The sequence below is a fragment of the Podarcis filfolensis genome (assembly GCF_964270895.1).
Source record: "Podarcis filfolensis genome assembly, chromosome: 1".
NCBI classification, from domain to species: Eukaryota; Metazoa; Chordata; class Lepidosauria; order Squamata; family Lacertidae; genus Podarcis; species Podarcis filfolensis.
The window spans coordinates 55905213-55918531 of NC_139604.1; the positions used below are offsets into that span (position 1 = coordinate 55905213).

The 13319-nt window shown below is 41.8% G+C and overlaps 1 long non-coding RNA gene across 1 annotated transcript; it reads left to right on the forward strand.

Annotated features, from left to right (window-relative positions):
- The first annotated feature begins 9375 nt into the window (after positions 1–9375).
- Positions 9376–11259, forward strand: LOC310762918. The gene is made up of 3 exons (XR_014548298.1): positions 9376–9498; positions 10330–10397; positions 11091–11259. It is a non-coding gene; the product is annotated as an uncharacterized lncRNA (long non-coding RNA).
- Positions 11260–13319: the final 2060 nt, after the last annotated feature.

The following is a 13319-nucleotide window of genomic DNA, read 5'->3' on the forward strand; positions in this document are numbered from 1 at the left end:
TAATTCTTGTGAGGTGTTTTGTGTGCTCTCTCTGCCTCTCCCAACAAGCCAATTTTTAGTCCCCTCCTTGCAAAATTGTGATGAACTGAAAAATATAGTTATCCCTCACCAGCAGCAAGAATGCCTACCTTCCCCACCAATATATTGCGCTGCTGCTGTTGAAAACAATGACAACAGGCTTGTGGGAGTACTAGGCCAAAATGCACATGGGCATGTTTTGACTGATTTTCGTTACAGATAATTTCTCCACAGAGCAAAGCATGTATAAATGCAGTGGTGGCTGAGTTTTTGTGGCACCCATTGGGATCTGTTAGGGTGGAAGGCAGGGAGCCGGAGCCACTGATAGTCAGAGCCAACTAATTTTAACTCCAGTGGAAATTTAAGTAGGGAAATGAATGATTGTCACTAGTCCTGCCCTCCATCCATACTGCTTCTAGGTGGCCTTTTGCTTTTGCTGTTACCACACTTGTGAACAAGTGGCATAATAAGCACGTTGTGCACAGGGAAGCAAATATGGACACACCATTTCAAGGAAAGAGATTTAGGTGTTCCTTCATAACCCAAATCCGTATGCACACAGTTACTCATGAAGTAACAACCAAAGGTCTCAGATAGCTCCAACTTTGCTGGCTGTTTGTGGTTGAGTTGCGAGTCAAACGTAGCTTTTCCTAACACACCGCGTAACTTAGCCTTTGGCCAGTGGATCACATCAGCACTCAATAAATCAGCAGGCAGGGAAATGGAAGAAAGACTTTCCAGATTATATTTCAGCCTTCTGTAAGAAAAGGTGTGCCATATTTCACATTAGGAAATGTGTGGTTTTGAACAGTTTCACACATTGTTTTTGAATTAACTTGGCTAAAAGACACAATGGAGAGGGTGGTGGAGCAGATATGAAGTGTGTCATGATTCAGTCTTACGCCAGCACTTAAAATGGTTCCACATGGCACTGAGGCTTCCAGCAGATAACCCAAAGCAATCTGGGCCACAGATCAGAGAGGCCTGAAGCGGAAGGGCCTGGCTTTGTACTAACAGAAGACAAAACAGTTAAAGCTGTCTGCAAACAACATGCAATGATGCAAGGAGAAATATTAAGCATATATTTGAAGCAATTTCCCCAGAATCTCTGTGAAGAACAAAATGTATCATTTTCAAGCACCAGGCAGAAGTGGGGAACATCAGGCCCAGGGACCCAATGTGGTCCTCCAGGCCTCTCTGTCTGGCCCTTGGGACTCTCCGAGGCTGTCTCTCCTCCCTAGGCCACACCCCTCATTGACCCTGCTGCTTCATACTTCCTCCAATTCTTTGGACTCCATGGAATGTGTCCTTGACTGTAGTAGAAGAAGAGTTTGGATTTGATATCCCGCTTTATCACTACCCTAAGGAGTCTCAAAGTGGCTAACGCTCGCCTTTCCCGTCCTCCCCCACAACAAACACTCTGTGAGGTGAGTGAGGCTGAGAGACTTCAGAGAAGTGGGACTAGCCCAAGGTCACCCAGCAGCTGCATGTGGAGGAGCGGGGAATCGAACCCAGTTCCCCAGATTACGAGACTACCACTCTTAATCACTACACCACACTGGCTCTCTAGTAATGCCTCTTGTTGGCCTGGATGGAGAGGGGTACATGTAGGACCCTCTAACTTGTGTGTGGCTGGACAGTAGCCTATTGTACAAAGGTAAGGATCATATCTGTTGCCCTGCCCACCACCGGCATGTGCCCCCCTCCCAAGGTTACCCCTAGAGAATGTAGCTCTTGGGCTGAAATAATTCCCCCACCCCTGGGATGGAGAGATATTAGAGTTGTGGGTCCAGATGGCTGGGTCTTATGTTCCACATTCCAGAGCAAGTATTGAGATGCTTGAAGTGAAAGGCAATTATTCCAGGGCTGTGCATGTTAGTACTACCCATGCCGTGCCTTATGGTGTAAGCAGCTGTTTTGACTAGATAAATTAATATGTGTTTGCTGTATATGGGCATAGGCAATAACTGCTGCTTATGTCAGCCATTTGTATACATGACAAATATGAGTTTACATCAACATACCCGGGATAAGGAGAGTGCAGCATGAGGTATATTTTCAACATTTGGAGCTCAAACCAACCTAACTCCAGTTTTAATTTTGACTGTTCTTGTTTTAAGGCATTTCAGAGCAGCAGGTTACTTCTGATTCAACAATCTTTCATTCTTTATATTTAGGCAACACAACATCAAATAGGCCTAATCAGCATTGAAGGTCTTAAAGCATTAAAGAGGAAATGGACTCCAGATGTGATATAGGGAGTGCTGGATCAGCAGGGACACAAATATAAAGAAGTAGATGATCTCAGCCATTGTCTTTAGCTTTCCACTATTCTGAGCCTGCCAGTTTCATTATGGATAAAATGGTGGGTGGGTGGAAAATTTCCAGCTCCATGTTACCTCTTTGTCTGTTCAGGTGTTAGATGCACCAGGAGAGAGCAAGACCTCTGCTCTATGGTAATTTGAGGTTTGCACTAGATCAGCCAGTTACCTCTTACTTTAAACTGTCAACCCTTATTCTAGAGCATCACAATAATATAAAGTGTAACAGAAGAGGCTGTGGCTCCGAAAGGACCTCCCAGCAACCCCCATAGTCCTATTGTCAACTAATATACTTATTCCAGTCCAGGAATGGAGAGCCTGGATTCCAGTCCAGGAATGGAGGCCCTCCAGATGTTTCATGACTAGTGGTCAAGGAAGATAATGGGAATTGCAGTTTAGCAACACCTGGATGACCACAAGTTTCCAATCCTTCTTGTAAGTCCATAGCTATTTTTGACTGGTGCCAGATCCAAGGGGGAAATAGGTTGTTTAAATTGTGGATAACTTTATACTGGTACTGGCTATCTGTCCATGTGTGTGCATTCTCTTCTCCACCATCTTTTCTTCCTATTTCTTCCCTGTATTAGGAATTGATTAAATTTAAATGGCTGTCTCTATTACAAAACCTCAAAACACGTGCCTTTTCAATGTGGTGTGCAGGGCTCTCCTTGTATTTGATCCTTACAACAACCCTGCGATGTAGGTTGGGCAGAAATACATTGATTGGTCCAACATCCCCCTGTGAGCTTAATGCCTGAGCAAGCATTTGAACCCTGGTCTTCCATGTCCTGAGCTTTCATCAATATTGAAAGAAATGCAAATAGCATAGAATTCAATAAGCAGCATCTATTCATTGTTTAAAAGAAAAAAGCCATCTTTCATATTTTCTCCTCATTTCCTAATGACCCCCAAGGAGTGTCAGATTATCAACAAGTTTTCTCTTAATATCCAGATCCCTGATTAATCAACTGAAAGTTTAATGTATCTACCAGTTATTGCTGGCGAACCTGTTGCGATCCTTTGCAAAAATGTGCATCCATATTCTGATGCTGTGTTTTATTGTTTGTTTTTGTAAAGGTAAGCAGAGATTTTTATACAGTATGTCATCACTTATTGTAGGTAGCTTCGTGTTTGCTGTTGCTAGTTACTGCTCATTGGCAAAATTAAAGCTGTCATGTTGCCTCTGTAAGTCACAGTTACTTTCTTGGATCACTTCAAATAACCTATAATGTCAAGCTAACAGCTCCAGCGAATAGTTACATGATAATCTGTGTCTAGAGGAGAGTGACATAGATGGTGAGGAGCCTGGACACAAAGTCCTAGGAGAAGAGGCTGAGAATAGCCTAGAGAGGAGATAATTAAGAGGTGATATGATAGCTGTCTTCAGTTGCTTGAAGGGCTGTCACAAAAATAATGGAGCAAATGCGTTTTCTCTTGCTCCAGAGGATAGAACCCAAGCCAGTGGGTTAAAAAATAAATAAAGGAAAGGAGATTTAGCCTGTGTACACATTTCCAGCTTAAAATGCAGCTAGTAGGTCATTCTTCTTCTCAGTTCAGATCGAATCTGGTTTGGAGGGAAATGCATCAAAACACAGTATTCCATAAGTGACAGGATAGATATGGAATGTGGCTATTGTGTGTATGCTGCTTTTCAAACCAGCAGTGGGAGTGCACTGGAAGCAGAGTAAATGGGAGTGTGTACGCAACCTTAGACTAAACATTAGGAAGAACTTCTTGACATTACCAGATATTGGATAACAAGGGAGAGGACTGCCTCAGACTCTCCTTTCTTAGAGGTTCTAACACTAGCCCTGCTCCCTAGTGTAGGTGAATTACCTTGTCCAGGCCTTGCCCCCTGGCCTCTTGCCTCAGTGCCAACACAGTTTTCTCATTCCTCTTCCTCCTCTGTTATTCTGGGCTTATCACTATATAGTGGAGTGCATGTGCACAGTACCTCCAAGAAACATGGTGGCTGGGCCATAGGAATGGCAGCCACCAGGAAAGTGGGGTATGATGAAGAAACAGTGCCTTGATGGGCTAAGTTGCAGGCCACCTCTTGAGGATATCCAGTAATCAGTGGATACAAAGCACAAGTCAGAGATGGATTAACACAGCTGAGGCTGGAATCCAATGCACACTTACATGAGTAAACTCAGTTTTATAAAATTGGAACTAACGTCATACATAAGCTAAAGCTGTGCGTTCTATTGAAACCAATGCAACTGTCAAATATGTCAGCTTTGGAAAATGCATTAATTGGCTTCATTCATATGTTCTTACAGTATAAGCCAGGGTCTTGGTGTACTGCGAGTTACTGTGCCCAATTGCTCCCGCTTTGATTGTCACTAGGTGCAAATGGAATAAATAAACCAGGAAGATGTAATCAAGTTTGGTTTCCTGTTACATCTGGATCCAGGATCATGGTTTGTTGCTCCAAAATAAGCCAGGATCTGTTAGCCAATAACAAACTATGGCTTAAGGCCGACTGGTGATCTTGGCTTGTTAGGGAGAAACAAATTACAGTCCTGGGTTCAGATATAACAGGAAGCCAAGTTTAATTGTGGATTCCTGGTTTATTTCTCCTGCTTGCACCAAAGGTGGAAGTGATGCACATCAGCACATCATGCACAATAAACCAGAAGCCATGGCTTATCGTGACATGTGCATGTGGCAATTGTCAGTCCATGGTAAAAGCTTGCCAGGTTCAGCTAGCTGATCAGATTTCCCACTGACATTTTACAGATACAGCAAGGAAGTGGGTAGGATTTATTTATACACACAGCTGTAAGGCAGAACTAACCGATAATGTGCCAGAAGTTTGTAAACTCAATGGATGATGCACTTAGAAAATATTTTTCCTATTTACTTTCCCATGAAACTGTTATTTTAGCTGTCTTTTTATATTTGCAGAAGTGTTTATTTTCAACAGAAGTTAATGAGTCACAGGAGCAAGGAGAGGAAACAGTTGGTAGCTAATTGCGAAGTGCAAATGTCATCTGAGCATGCATATTTTGAGGCTGAATGAAGGGATACAATCGTAACAGATGAGCTACCTTCAAATTCTTATATATTCCAAGCCAGGAATAGGATTTCTGAGAGTTAGGTTAGCCCAAACAGATGCTCATCCGTCATGCAGGCTATAGAAGTGAACTTGAATTCTTGAAGCTGATATGGAATGATCCATTAAAGTTTCCAATAATTGTCTATTGAGATCAGGAACTCATTTTTCCCACTTAAGATATTAGGCAAGTTTTATTCCACTGCAGCTCCTGTCAGTATCAGAGGGGCTACAGCTGAGCTATTGCACAGATGGGTAGGCCTGCTGTGATGGTACTTCACAAGCCTTGCCTCAGAAAATTTAATACTTGGCTTGACTGCATACCTTGGGCCTAAACGACTGTGACTGGGAAAGAATTACTTCCCAGGTCTTACAGGCTGGTGACGCTACTGAAGTTTTGCTTCCCACTTCAAGGCATCCCTCTGTCTAATAACAAACTCAGGGTAAGTGCCAACTGAAAAGCAGTCCAAACAGAAGGGTTGTGGGCAGTTGTACTGATTCAAACAACTAATCTGGTTGAGATATGTTGAGCTTTACAAGATGGCTTTTGTGTCTCTGTCAGATTCTAGTCATGGCAGCAGGGTTGTAGGTTCTGGGAGAGCTTCTCTAGTTCAGAGCTTGGGAAACACAGGAGAGCATGAGTGGGGTTCCAGTTCTGACCTGTTCTCGTTCATTGGGCTGTGGTGTGAAAGGAAAGCCTGTCTTCATTGGACTGAATCCCCTTAGAAGTGATCCAGTGGATAATGGTACCAAGATACAACATTCCTTCTTAAAAATAGGAAACAGTGGGCCTATTCTGGCTTAAAGCCTTTTACAAAAGAGGCACCCCTTTGTACGGAATAGCTATACAACCAATGGTTCAGAACTTCTCCCACAATTGGATGGTACTCCATCAAATCATTCACTTCATAAGTAGCACAGACGTTTGCAAACAAGGCACAAAGTCATTAACCATGTTTGAAAATGTTTTATATACAACAGACCCTAGGAGCAAAGGCTTAATTTCTTTAATTTGTAAAGCTATTGTAAACTTTTCAACATCAAAATCCTCCAATTTGCAGACTAGATGGGACAGACACTTGTGCGAAGAGAATGATGATGTTTTGTGCGGAAGAATGTGGCCCACAAATCCTTTTCAAGCTTGTGTGCAAGAAACTACCTTAAAGCTACAGAGGGTACCTGCATTCCACACGGCTAAATAGACAAGAATACCTCTCCACAAAATATATTCTCCACAATGCTGGAGAAACTATGGGAATGAAGGAACATGTGGTGGGAAAGCCTACTAATTAAAAACTTTGGGTTAAAAATATTTCAGGAAATGGAACAAATTACATTTCATTTGATTATTTCACATCCCCAAATGGCACTACTTTCAATATTTGCAGATGAAGCACAAGATCTTAGGGACAGAGACTTAATTATGCATCTTATAACTGCAGCATGTCTTGCTGTTGCTAAGCACTAAAAGCAAGAGGACCTTGAATGCATACTTATATGAAATTTGGTATGCTTATGTTTGGGACTTAACCTTGATGAAAAAGTTGAGTACAATAAAGAAGACAACATGAGAATCTACAAAACTTTTACAAAACACGGCCCATTTTTATTTCATTTGCTTCAAAAAAACCCCCAACCAACCAAAAAACACCCATGTGTATAAACCACCCAAGATGCATGGGAACCTGTGAAATGACACTTTAAAAATTGGCACATTAATGTTTTATTTTCTTATTACTAATACAACTGGATGTAATTGGTGTTGTTATGGGGCGTGACAGGAGGGAACTGTAATTTATTGTATATTTGCTCCTATATTCAAAATTAATAAGCAAAGCATAAAGCTTTTGCAAAAAGGCCAGTAGAACAGATTGGGCAAATTTTCACCAGAAGTTCCATATCTAGGGTGCCAGCACTGAAAAGGCCCTGTTTCTGGTGACAACCAATCTTGCCTCAGTTGGTACCACAAATGTAAAATTGACAAAGGCCTCAGCCTGATCTTGGAGAAAAATAGAACAACTACTTAGAATACCTATATAAAATATATATTAAAAGGCGGGACTTCTGGGGAATGGGGCAGGACATCTGGTAAAAAGGAGAGAGGGCCACCTGTCGCTTTTTATGGCATAAAGTAGGTATGTTATTCTTCTTGGTAAGAATCAAGTAACTCAAGAGCCTTGTTTTTATATTGAAATTATACTATCAGCAGTATAGTACAGGTTTCTATAATGTTTGCACCTTTCCCCTGTGATAACACCTAGGGGCTTCTAGCCTCCCAGGCTCCAGTTCCAAAAGCATGGAACTCATTTTGATTATTTTGTTTAGGGTGAAACTGTAACCAGTATTTCAGCCCTGTTCCCTGCACTGCTGCTGCTGTCATAATCTCCTCTCCTTTATTGCATTTGCACTAAAATGAGAAGCTGCCCTGTGCTGGAGAGCTGTCCCATCTGTAAACTTTTGGGCATCCCAGCCTGCTCTTCACCACAATAGCTGTGGTGAGGTAGGCAGAGATGTAGGTGCTTTCTTCTAAGGTGGGCTTCTTTCACCCAGTTTATATTTAGATTCATGAAAAGGGTTCTTCATGCACCCTTTATAGCATTTGTACATCTGAAAATAAATGCAAACCCTCCTTTGTTGCAAGAAAGAAGAGGAAGAAAACACAATAGCCCTTATTTAATGGTCCTGATGCTTCTCCCTTGAGTTTCAAGTTCGTGTATAAATCACAGCCAATGAAAACAAACAGCAGGGCAAGACAGAAAAACAAGGTTAAGCAGGGAATGTCTGAGAAACAGACAGAGACTGCCTGCCAGCACTGCAGGGGAGGATCTGGAGACAAGCAGCATCTATTCCTGTCTTCCTCCTGCCCCTAAAGCACACAGCAGGGTCCTGGTGGTCCTTGGTGCTTCAAGTTATTAATATAACTGTTTACAAAAGAGTATTGTAATTAACCACCAACATAGCAAGCCGCCTGGGGTTATGATCTGTGACTTTCTCAGAGCATATACATTGCTTAGCACAACAACAGCAGGATTCTGATCAGAGTTTCTGAGCAGTGTGATAAATTGGTTTTAAGTAATCATACTGGCTATGTGTCAAAAAATATGTATTCTGAAGCTGGTGTTTGCCAATTCAACTTATCTGTAATTTATTTTCTTGAGGACTTCCTTGACATGCTACCCAGATAACTGGTGTCCATATCAAAGTTCAATCGATACCTTATCAACACATTTCCTAAATGTTATTCACATACATTATCTCTGCAATCCTTACTACAGTGTTGCAAGGTAGGTAATATTACCTTGGATCACAGATAGGGGAAGGGATGAGGCGTAGTGGCTTCCTTAAACACCAAGAGCTAGCCCTGAAGTCATTTTGTTGGCCAGGGGTCAGCAACCTTTTTCAGCCATCCCTCAGACCATGTGGTAGGCCAGACTATATTTTGGAAAGAAAAAAAAGAACAAATTCCTATGCCCCACAAATAACCCAGAGATGCATTTTAAATAAAAGCACACATTCTACTCATGTAAAAACATGCTGATTCCCGAACCGTCCACGGGCCAGATTGAGAAGGCGATTGGGCCACATTCAGCCCCCAGGCCTTAGGTTGCCTACCCCTGTTGTTGGCTAAGACAAAGGAAAAGATCCCGACCCTCGCAGTTCCACAAACAATATTCAATTGGACTGACAGTTGAGTCTTACTTCAAAACTGATGCTAATACAGTATCTCCAACCTTTACTGAGAATATGCTCTATGTGATTTCATGCTACTGGATGGTTATTGGTACATTCATCCAGAATCTTGTCAGTCCCAGAAAAAGAAACAGTAGCAAAGAGTACAACCTCTAACATTTGAACTGCATGAGATGACGGCTTCAGAAAATGGGAAAATTCATTCTGTAGCACATTATTTCATGCCGAATCCTATGCATGGTGTGAAATCATTTGTGTATGACCTCTTCTTTCTTCAAACAGCCATTTGCACCAGTTAGCACTACAGCAGCTGAGCTCAGTGTCTTTACTTGGGACCTTTGCAGTTGTTTGATCCAGAGATTAGTAACAGAACCTGTTGTTGAGAGGGTTGAACTCCGCTTGAAGGAACAGGTATATAGTCTGGGGGTTACTCTGAGGTCCAGCTCTGTCATCAGAGGCACATGTGTTGTTTGCAGTGCAGAGTGCCTTTGGCTAGTGTTGTCTGGTCCACCAGCTGCTACCATCCCTGGATAGGAATTTGGCCACAGTAATTCACAGTCACTCAGTTTCAGAAAATGTACTATACTCTTTGTGGGTGTGGCCTTAAAGAGGATATGAACACTTCAGCTAGTGCAAAATATTGAGCTATACAGCTACTGAACAGGGTAGCTAGATGGAGCCTTAAAACACTAGTTCTTGTTTAGGGCAGCCCTGTTTAGGGAAGTTTTTTATGACTGATGTTTTAATGTATTTTTAATCTTTTGTTGGAAGCCGCCCAGAGTGGCTAGGTGAACCCAGCCAGATGGACAGGGTAGAAATAATATAGTTATCTTGCGGAACTGCATTGAATTACAATACACTTCTGGGCAAAATTCTTGGTATTGTCAATAATTTATAAAGCTTAGAACTACTTAGGACCTAACTACCTGAAGGAGCATCTCTCACTATGTGCTCCTTCCTGGATGCTAAGATCTGCTAGGGAGGCCCACCACCAGGTATCATAAATTTATAAAAAACAAAAGAGGGCCTTCTCTGTGGTGGCACCTGATTATGGAACTCCACCATAGCCCAAATTTGACTGGTACCAGCTTTGTTGTCATTCATCCAATCAGATAAAAACATTTCCCCAAGCCTTTGGTCATTTTTAATGTTTGGATGTCATTTTGGTGTGATCTACAGTGTCTGGTGTTTTTTGTTTTTATTGCAAGTAGTATTCATTTTTATATGGTTTTATTCTTCCAGCCTGGAGATCTCAGGCATTGTAGGCTGGACCCCTTCAGGCAACCTGTGTATTCAAAGCTGACACAGGGGTTAGATTATGGGCTTCTCCAACGACTTATTTATTGAACATTTATCCTGATTTGCTTGTACAAAGCTTATGCAGAGGTTAGATTATATTCACAATTCATTCTTATTTGTTTGCAGGGCAGTTATATGACATTGATCATTCATCTTGATTAGCTAGTGGGGTGATTTGCTTGGATTGTGTGCTTTAACTGTGCTTTAAAGGTGTGCACATAGCTGGAGACAGAGGCCTTTAATCCACTTTAAATGCACAGACCTGTAGTTCTGGTATGCATTTGAACCAAACATACAAAATAATGTTGGTCTGGAGGCACCCTAAAAATAAACAGGTGAGCATAGAAATAAATGTTTGAATGAATGAATGAATGAAAAAATAAATAAATGTGCATTCAAATAATACAGTAGACGTGGTTGATGAAAAATATATCAAATTCTCCTCCCCCAATGGTGGTGGGTTACCATTAGCAACTCCCCTGCTTGGAATTGCTTGCTACCTCTCCCCCCTGGCAATACTATTTACATCTGAATAGCTAAGGATTAGGTATCAATTGTCCCCAGGTGCCTGTGTTCTTTCTTCAGCTAAGGCTGCAACCACCAGAGCCTACCTCTTTCACATTCTTTCACATTTTTCTTCATTAGTTGCTCTTTGTTGGCCAAGTGTGGCAGGCATCACAATTTTTGTTGTGCTTTGTTTACAGCACATAGGGGCTTCTCTTTCTCCCATTATAACTGGTCTGAAAATAGATCTCCAGTATTGAAAATGGCTGAATCTACTGCTCAGTCTGTAGAAGCAATTAAAAGAAGGAAAGAAAATTCATAAGAGAGAAGAGCCTGGGACAAAGCCCGAGGAAGAAGTGTGGTTCAAGAGCCAGGGCAGAAAATGTTCTGAAACATTTGCTAGCATATTTATTTTGTAGAAAGTCAATTTTCATATTTTAAAGCAGGGCATAGGAGCAAGACGCAGCATTAGTTGAAGGAGCTATGCAAGGTTTAGCCATGGTAGCAGTTCCACACATAAGAGGTTTTTTATTACTAGTAGGAGAACTAATTGAAGCCCATCAAAGAAATTCTATTGAAAGACATGCCAATAAGGTGAATCCATAAAAATAATACAGGATATGCAATTACATGACAATCATTTCAGTATGAGAAACAAAAGGACACCACAGAATGAAAAATCTGAGACTCATAGCTGGATGTCCTAACATTTGTTTTTAATTTCCTGCAGGTGTGCCCCAAATTTAACTGGAGCTATGGGGAGAGGCAATTATCCCCACTACCATGTTATTCTCCAATCTACCCCTTCCTCCCTCAAACGGCTGTTAGTTCCATGGTGGAAGTTATACATGTACCTGCATTTTTTTCTCCTGCAGAACTAACAGGTTTTTTTGGGGGGGAAATTTGTTTTAGATCTGGAAAATGGCACCAGAAGGGACCCCCCCCTCCACTGCTTAGATCAAATTTTGGGGGCTTCCATGTCCGCTTTGTATTTAAAATGGAAATTTGGGATGTGTGACATGCAAGACTTTGATGTAATGCTGCATGGCCGTCCTAGTTCTTTTGGAAGGAAAGGCAGAATAATAGTAATAATAATAATAATAATTCTACAGTTGTGTAGTAAAAAAAGAGGCCTTTCTCTGCAGCCCATAAGCAACTGTTGTGTCAGGCAAAGACTAGATTTACAGGATCACTTTACGGAGGTGCAAGAGTTCCTTGTTTGACATTTCCACCAGTTGTTCCTTGTATCTATGATAGCTCTTCCAGCCTCTGCTGCTGTGGTGGATCGAAGATGGAGTGAGCTATGCTTTGTTGCTGCATAAACGGGTCATCTCATCTGAGTCCACCCAAGAAGCAGCTGAGCAAAGGAGTTAATCAGACATACACTTGTCTTTCAATTTACAATACATTGAAGCAAAGGAAGCTGCAGAAAGCCTCATGCCTCCATCTCCACTGCCCACTGTTCCTTCTGTCCGCACCATAGAATAGGGGGCAAAAAGAGAAACCCTACATGGGCATGATCTGAAAACAAAGCAAACTTTTCCGACAAACAATGGGCTGAGTGGAGTAACATCTGTATCTTCAGGTTATGGCAGTAGTTATCCAAAAGGAAGTATGTAAAAGGCATAGATGGCTGTGGCTTTGGCCTGGAGATTTCATGTGTGGGAAGTTAATTGGCTGCCACAGCCTTTCCTTACACACCAAAACAAACCGAATGTGCAACTGGAAAAGACATCCACTCCACTCCCACACACGGGCTCAAAGTTTAAAATTTGAAAACCAGAAGTGAGAGCATTACATTGCCGGACAGGTCTAAGACACTGAAGTTTTCACTTAACACAGCACACCTTTCCCCTTCTGCAGATTTCTAAATGCGTCAGTTGCCTCTGGACACATTTTTTGCTGTTTGTCAGCATAAGTTTTTGTCATACATAAAACTTCAGACGGGGTAGAAAAAAAACACTGCACCTTCCCCAATTAATCATGAGCTCAGGCTTGTAGATACAGGCCTCTTTCTGGGTTTTAGCCATTCATACCAATTAGACAGTGATTTACAGCTAGGTAAGGTAACTCAGGAAGAAAGCCTGTTTGCTGAGAGATGGTGGGAAAGATAGTCTCTCAACCAAATGTGCAGAAGAGAGGCTATTAAGAGGCTCAGAATGTTTCAGAAGGCAAAGTGGAGCTCAGCCTTGAGCTTCACATTAGACTAAAAAGTTATAACTTGCAACATTAATGATTTGGGGTCCACTTTTCATATGAACATGTCTGTTACAAAATCTCTTACTTATTGCAAAGGATGATATGTTCTAGTGTGTGCACTGTCTGGGTGTGACCATTGCTTATTGTGAACTTGGAAATGTCCTAAAGGTAAAGGGACCCCTGACCATTAAGTTCAGTCACAGACGACTCTGAGGTTGCAGCGCTCATCT